Raw genomic sequence first — 8,373 nt, 5'->3', positions numbered from 1 at the left:
GGCCCCACGGAAACTTGGGGTGCAGGAACCCCCCGGGCTGGGAAGGCTGCGCCCTGCCTCACAGGCCCCCTCCCCCCAGAGCCCCAGCCACGAACAGTAGATGCCCTGTGTTTACCTTAAATAAACTTTAGGTTTTTTTTTTAAAAAACACTATTTGAGAGAGAGAGCATGAGCCAGGAGAAGTCAGAGGGAGAAGCAGGCTCCCCACTGAGCAGAGAGCCCGATGTGGGACTCGATCCCAGGACCCTGGGATCCTGACCTGAGCCGAAGGCAGAGGCTTAACCCACTGAGCCACGCAGGCGCCCTGTAAACTTTAGTTTTGATAGAACCTTGTTTGGACAAAGAACGGCGCGTAGCGGGTGGCCAGCCCTGGCCAGGCGGATGGGAGGTCCCCAGGCGCACTCGGTGCTCCTGTCCCCTACTTCACTGGAAGCAGAGGTGGGTGGGGAGGGCACAGTTCTGAGACGCTGTCTTGGATGCTCTGGCACCGCTGGCTGGGGTCACGGCAGCGAGGGCCAGGGGACACAGCCTGGGCTCTCGGTCCACAGGCCGTAGGGCCGCCTCGTGCTCTCCCTGACCTCGGAGAGCTCACTCTCTCATCGGGGGGCTTCTGAAGCTCTGAACCACGGGTGGGAGCGGGGTGGGCCCTCCTTGAACCTCAGTCCTGGCCAGGGAGCTGGGTGGGTGGCACCCAGGTTGGGGGGCAGGGGGAGGAGACGTGTCAGGTCTTGGAGCGAGCAGGATAAGGAGAGAGGCCAGAACCCCGCTGAGAAAATGTCCTGGGGCTGCCGGGGTCCTCCCTGCCGATTAAAGCCCCTCCTAAGGTGGGCGGCTGAGGCTGTGCTCCTCGGTCCCGAGGCCAGGGCTGAGGGAGCCCCAGGCCTTGCTGGTCCCCCAACTGCTTTACCTGCTAGTGGTTGTCCCCCGCAGCACCCCCAACAGGCACCCGACCACAGGGCCTGGGCACGGGCTACTCGCTGCCTCCCTGCTGACTGCCCCTCTTAGCACCTCCCTCTCAGCACCCTGCGCAGAGTGTGCCGTCCCGTCTCCCACAGTGCCTCGACCCCTCCCGTCCTCCACGTGTCCAGGTGTCCCATGGCCTGGAGGGTGCCCTTGCCTCGGGATGCGCCAGGGGGCAGGGACGGATGGAACCAGAGGCAGGGGACTGTGGTCACGTGCACACTCTGGGGAAGGGGCCAGGGCTTGTGGCAGGCCGGGGGTTCCCATGTTGGAGTCCCCAGTGTCACCCCCCAGCAGCTCAAGGGGCTCAGGCTTGGCCTCAGCAGGGGTGGGGACTGGGACTGGGCTGCCCACGCGGCCGGGAGTAGAGAAGCCTGGGCACGTGTGTACGTGAGACTCTGAGTTTCCTGGAAAATGTTACTATGCGTTCCAGTGCCCGTCACCGCGGGGCTGGTCACGCTGCGTGTGCACGGTTAGCGGACGGCCCTTGGCCTCCAGCATTGCTCATGCCCGGGTCTGGCTCCATCCCGGTGGGGCGGGGGCTCCTTGGCGGTGGGCCCCATGTCCCTTTCTGTACACCGGTGCCACCCCGGGAGGCTCGTGTGTGCTGGGCAAACAGCGTGAGATAAGTGTGTGTGTGCGGCCATTGTTCCCTGGCCGTGGGGGTGACAGAGGCCCCTCCTGCTGGCCAGCCTTGGGCAGCGGAACCCGCGGGCCGCACAAGTGTGTGATTGTCCGGCCTCATAGCCCGGCACAAACCCCCTGCCCTCGTCCTCGGTCTGCATGGCCGGGCCCTGAGCCGCACCCTTGGACCCAGGCCCGGCTGACGTGGTGCAGGGAACTGGGGCGGGCCTAGCACCAGCCCCTAACCCAGTGTGTAGGCTCTGGGGCCCTGCCCACCGTCTCCAGCTTCGGGGCTCAGTGGAGAGGGTGGGTGCTGGCCCCGAGGCAGTGGCTATCCCAGCAGCCTTGCCCTGACCTTGGTGTGGGATTGAGAGCCTACCTGAGGACTCTGGCTTCCAGAAAGCTCCTGCCCAAGCTTGGGGCCTGGCTCTCGTCCCAGGCAGGGAGCCCCCAAGACCCTGGGTTTGCTGGACTCCGGTTTCCAGAGGATCCCGAGTGCACAGTGGTCGGCTAAGCCCTCTGGGCCCCACCTGTCAGTGTGACGTTCTTTGGGGACGGGTGGGTATGGCTTCACCCCCTAAGGCTTGGCCCCCCGATCCCTGTCACATCAAAAGACTGAAAGCCATGGCTTTGGGGTGTGTTAGGGATTTCCATGTGGGAGCCAGGCGGTGGCTTTGTGACAGCTGTGCCCCTGTTTGGTGAGCTGCCACTACCTGTGGGAGTGGGGGGCCAGCGTCCGGAGGCGGGCTGGTGTGTGCGGCCCTAGATGCCCCACTGCTGGGCGCAGAGCGGGGCCGTCTAGACCCCTGGCATCGGGCAAGACTGAGGGGCTGGGGGCAGGGCGCCCCTCCTGTGGCTCCCCTGGGGGTCAGGCCCAGCCCCTCGGTGCCCGCTGCTTGGACAGATGGTGGAGGCCAGGAGACCCTGGGTCTAGAGGGGACCTGCAGACCAGGACCTCAGGCCTGCAATGAGAGTCATGTGTCTACCCCGGCTCCGCCTTCACCCCAAGATCCGGGGGCAGCTGGGGTCCCAGCAGGTCCCAGCAGGTGCCCTTCCTTCTTTCTCCTCCCAAGTGTCATTCTCGAAACCCGGGTCACCCTGCTGCCCTCCCACGACTGAGCCGGCTTCGTCTGCACGCTCAGCCTCTTCCTGCCCTTGGACCTGGGTTTGGGGTGGCTGTTGCCCAGCCCTGGCCTCTGGTGGGGCAGTCTGAACACTGATGCCTGCGGCCCCACTGTGTGGCCATCAGGTGGACAGACGTCGTGTTTGGGTCTGCAGGAGGCAGTCGTGGAGGCCTCTGGGCCTGGAGGGCAGGTCAGGGAGTCCCCGGCAGGGGAAACTGTCGCCCGAGCTACTGGCTGGTGGCCGCAGGCCTGGTGGAACCGTGTTCCGGAACAGGGTGGTGAGTGCCCTGTATGGCCTCTCCCAGGCTCCTGACTTTCCGTTCCTTTGCTGGGCCTGACCCTGGGCTGAGGCTCGGCTGGAGGAGCTCCAGGGCAGCTCGAGCCGGCGGTGCTGGGAGAGCAGGCTGGGGGCTGGACGACCCTCCTCTTCCACCAGGGCCAGGCTTGGGGGGGCAGCGGGCGGGGGCACCCACGCCGGACCCCTTGATGTCTCCCACCTGTGGTCAGGGCTCCTCAGAGTACCCAGCCCTCTGTTGGGGGACCCTGTGCGGCTCTCCCCATCCGTCACTGGCTCACTCCCCCGAGCGCCCGGGGCGTGAGCGCTCCCGGCAGCTGTGGCTTAACAGCTGTCCCTCAGCTGGGGGCCAGCCGGGAGCGGCCACGGTGGCGGGCCACCAGCCGCTGGTTGGCCCCCAGCGGCCCCCCGGCCTTGGCTCAGTGCTACCTGCCTCTCCGTGCCAGCGGATGTCGAGCGGAAAACAGATAAGGTTGGTAAGGCAGGATTCGGGGTTTGGGCCCGTGGCCGGCGGGGTGAGGAGCCACCCTAGCCGGGCCAGGGCGTGCTCTGCGCTGCCTCTGCCTCCCAGGTTGCGAGTGCGCGTTGCCACCGAGGCGGCCGGTGAGGGGCTCTGCAGGGTGGGGAGACCCAGGCCGCTGTCCGTGTGACCCCGGGAGCAGGTGGCCTGGTGCTGGTGGCCGCCAGGGCAGGGCCGGGGTGCACATGACCCCGTGGTGATGGAGCATAGGGGAGGGGAGCCCCCAGGGCCAAGGTAGGGAGAGGCTCCCCAGACCTGGGAGTGTTTGTGCCGTGTGGGAACATTGGTGAGAGGGCGGGGGCCAGGCCAGAGACGATCCTGGCCAGAGTGAGCTGGGAGAAATGGGTAAACCCAGGGGCTCTGCACAAAGGGGTGACACTCCAATTCAGGCACGGTGGGCTGCACTGGCCCCCTGAGGCCTCCAGATGGACGAGGAGTGGGCCGGCGCTCCCCTGGCCACAGCCGTTCTACGTGGCTGCTCGAGGAGAGCTTGGAACTCTCTGTGGGGCCAGGTGGACCTCTGGGCCGGCCCGGGGGAGCCTCAGGGCCTGGACCTGCCGCCTGGGGGCCATGCTGTCCCGCTGACAGCAGGGGGGTGTCGAGCAAGTACCCGTGACCGCTGGCTGCCCGTAAGGGGCGGCTGCCGTGGGCCCCACCACACATGGGACGGGACGGCCAAGGCCCCGGAAATGCCCGGTCGGGGGGAGGCCCCCAGGGGTCAGAGGCCCCAGACCCACCTGGCGTCAGGGGAGGTGCTGAGACAAGCAGCCACTCGTGCGGCCCCCTCCTGCTACAGCAGACCCGCGGCCGGGGGTTGGAGGAGCAGGCTGCTCCCCTGCTCAGGGATCCTGACCGTCCCCCGGCCCTGAGCACAGGTGGGGGTGACGAGGACGGTGCCGACTCACCCTCGGAGCCTGGTTTGGGGCATTGACATCTGCTGTGTGCGGGCGGTGGCCTCTGGGGCCTCGGACCCCAGGTGCAGGAGGAGCCGAGAGAGGCCCTGGGGGCCGGTGGCTGGACGCAGGGCGCTGTGGGCCCCTCCCGGCCACGCAGCGAGGCAGGATGGCCCTCCCTCTCCCTGCTCTCGGCCTTCTCCAGGCTCAGAGCCGGGTCCCAGGGACCCCACAATCCTCTGAAAGCTTCCAGAGATCGTGGGAGCCACAGGCCTGGGAGGGAGCCTTCCCTGCCGGCAGGTGAGAGCACGTCCGGGAGCTCTAGCCACTGTAACAGCTGCAGAAGCCCGCTTGGGTGCAAGAGTCCCGGTGAGTGGGCTTCGGCCCGCACCCATCCCCTGCGACCATCCCCGCCATGGCGACAGCCACCCCGGAGGGCTGCTCCCCTGTGCCCGGGGCCTCGTGCCCTCTGGGGCCTCGTGCGCATCACAGCACAGCCACCTGCCGCGGTTGCTACACACGAGACGAGCACACGAGGCGCGCCAGGTTGGTCTGCGAACCTGGCTGTGTGTCTTGAGGGACGTCGCTGGGGTTCAGCTCGTCCCCTTGTGCTGCCGGGCCTCCGTGCTGGCTCCCCTGGCTCGGGGAACGTCCCCCGATGACTGGAGCAGGCGGCTGGTGTCCTGCTGGCTTTTTCGGGACCCAGCCAACCCCCCGCCCCCCGCCCAGCACCCCCCTACGCAGCCCTTTCCCCACTGCATGCCCTGCCCGGCGGGTCGGAGGGCCTCCTGCCTGGACCCCGCGTCTGTTGTCCGGGGCGGCAGTCGAGCTCCTCCGGTGCCCTCCATGCGGTCTCCCTCTCCTGGGACGACGGCTCTTACTGCCGAGTCCCAGCCTCTGCACGACTGTTCCCCACACTCTGTTCCACCTTCCAGACTCAGGCTGCAGGAGAACCCAGGCTCTACTGCTCTCCTTGCCGGAGACGGAAGTCCTTGATGAGACGGAATTTAAATTAAAAAAAAAAAAAAACCTGTACTGTGCAGAGTCAATTTTTTATTGAGAGTCACTCAGTAAAATGTGGAAAGACGCGGAAAGGCCACAAGAAGATAGACACGCCCTTTGTCCAAAGCCATGAACCTTGTCTGTGGGCCGTGCAACTGTCCTGGGGTAGCCACGACACCAGCAGTGTCCACCTTCCGGGCCCTGGGGACCCATCCCAGCGTGGGCAGGGCTCGCTCTTGCTGCGGTGTCCCTCCCCTGGCTGCTGGTGGCCCAGGCTTCCTGGGGCTCGCTGGTTTGTAGCCGCACGCCACCTCTGCCTCCGCTCACTGGCAACCCTTCCTTTCCCTGCAAACTAGCCCAGTTCAAGTTTCCCTTTCTCGTAAGGACGCAGTCGTATCAGATGAGGGGCGTGCCCTAAAGACCTCACGTGCAAGGACCCTATTCCCAAGTCAGGTCCCATCTGAGGTCCTGGGGTCAGGACCTCCCCTGAGGAATGTGGGGGCACGACCAAGCACCAGATATAGGCTTTTGTGCTCAGTGACATGTCGCGGGGTCACGCTGCAGGAGCTCCTCTGCTCTTTGGAGACCGTTCTGGCGGCTGTGTGGTGCGGCTTTTTCATCTTCCAGGCACCGGGTGGGTGGGCCAGTCCTCCCAAGGCCTCTGGGCTTGCCCTCCGTTGTAGGCTGTTGTCACAGAAGGAGGAGCCCATTTCTGGAGGCCCTTTGGGCTGTTGCTGAGGGAAATGCAGGCCTCTGCCTTGCCCGAGAGGCGTCTGCGCTGTGGGTACCCCTGAGCTAGGCCTTTCTCCCCCAGGCCTCCTGAGCTGCTCACAGGCTGCCCTGCCCCGGGGCCCCCCAGGGTATGAGTCTCCCTCTCCCTCACCTCGTCCTGGAGATCGCCGAGATAAATGTGGGACCCCGGGCCTGGGCCTGGACGCCAGAGTCAGTCCCCAGCCCCCAGGGCCCCATAGCCTCCCTGGGGCCCTTGAAGTCTATAGGACAAGGGTGCCTGTGACCGCTAACCAGGGCAGCCTGCACTTCTCGCCGGGCTCTGCTGCCCGCGTGTCTGAGGCCGGTGTTCTCTGGGCTCCCCAGGATCTCCACCCCCAGCCCTGACCCCATGCCGGGTACATAGGCAGCCCCACGAGCCCCATCGCCGATGGCTGACCCCGTGCTGCATCGACAGGCCTCCACCAGGAACCTCACCTCTGGTGCGGGCCCCTCCAAGCTGCCCCTTGAGAGCTTTCCGCTGACTTTCCCCCCCAGCCCCCTCTGTAATCTGTAATCAAAGGCCACATCCGCTTCTGGGAGACCTGTGCACGTGGCCACTGGCAGAGCCCCCCACCCTTGCTGTAGCTGGGCCACCATGGACCCTGGCCTCTGGTCCAGCTGTGGGCCCTGCTTCGTGGGGCCCTGTTCCCTCCTGGGAGTGGCCGTCCCTGGCTGGCTGCACTCCCTGGCCACGGCCTCTCCTTCAGGGAGATGGGGCTGTTGGAAGCTGTCCCATTGTGGCTCCCCAGCCTGTGGACGTGGCTGAGGCTGGCTGGGCCCCTCCTGGGAAGATAGCCTCCCTTTCCCTGGGGCGGGCCGTATGCGTTTGAGCGGCTCCGCTGACCGATGGGGAGCGGGGGGCTGTGCGGCAGGTGCAGACAGGTTCCATCTCCTCCCTCCCCCGGAGCCCAGTGGTCATTCTGGGCATGCCCCAGCCTCACCAGCCTTCGGACTCATCATGCGTCCCCTGCCCCAGGGACCCACTGCCCGGACAGCCCCGGCTTTGCCAGGGTGGGCCCTGACGGTCCTCTGGGAGTTGTGCTGAGCCCTGGGGCCTCTGGGTGGGGCCTGGGAACCCCTCCGAGGACTGGTGTTGCTGCTCCTCAGGCCGAGTCTCAGGAATTCCCTCGAGCCTCGGTCACCGTAGCCCAGTGGCCCAGGCTTGGAAGCCGGTGGCCCTCCGTGGGATAGGAACCAGGCAAGGAGGGTCCAGGGCCGTGACAGAGCAGGGGATCTCTGGCCTCCTGGGGCAGAGTCCCCATCGAGTGTGACTCTCAGAGCGATGGGTCCCTGGGCTGCGAGTGACCATCACTGTCCATTCAGCAGAGGGAGAAGGAGCCACTGTCCCACGGACAGACAGGGGACACACCTACCCTGCATGCAGGCCGCAGACCTGCGTGTCCCTGTGGCCGTGGGGCCTGCAGGCGGCCAGAGTGGTGGAAGACGCCCCTGGGAGCCACACTGCACAAGGACAGAGGGCATCAGGTCACAGCGGGATGTCCTCCAACCCGGTTCCAGGGACATGAGGCTGCTGGCCTGCCTGACCCCTGAGGGCGGGGGTCCCAACAGCGGGGCCACGCACTGTCACACTCACGCTCGTGCACTCAGGGCTCGCCCTTCCCACGCCCCTGGGGCCCACACGCCTGCTTGATCTCGTGATTTCGCCGATCTCGCGACCCCACGCCCCCCGCGCCCCCCCCCCCCCGCAGGGCTGGAGCTGGCGCCACCTGCTGGTGGCCTCAGCACCCTCATGGGCCGCCCTCCTGCGGAAACTTCCAGTGGCCTGGCTCAGGGATCCGGCTGGACCCAGCTTGGTTCGGGGTGGGCGGAGGGGCTGCAGGGTGGCCCGGACACGCCTCGGGGTGCCTGGGGGCCAGGTCTCTGCACATCAGGCTGTCGGAACCCCTGGACCCAGAGCACAGCCCAGGTAGGCACATGGGCCTGGGACCTCGGGGCCGGCAGGGCCTGGGCGTGGCTCGGGGGGCGGAGGCCAGTGTTTGCACCCGAGGGACTCAGAGCCCTCTCCTGCTGCAAATATTCAAGGCCCCAGACACTGGACAGCTGCTTCCCACCCCTGCTGCCCACAAGGACCGGGTGGCTTGATGACCCAGGAGGTAGGAGCAGTTTCCTGAAGATCAAAGGAAGGTCACCTAGCCTCCAGCCCCTGGGGGACCCGTGCCCAAG

This window comes from Mustela lutreola, chromosome 1 (assembly GCF_030435805.1).
Source record: "Mustela lutreola isolate mMusLut2 chromosome 1, mMusLut2.pri, whole genome shotgun sequence".
Classification (NCBI taxonomy): Eukaryota; Metazoa; Chordata; class Mammalia; order Carnivora; family Mustelidae; genus Mustela; species Mustela lutreola.
The sequence above is the reverse complement of the archived record's forward strand: the minus strand, read 5'-3'. Positions refer to the sequence as shown.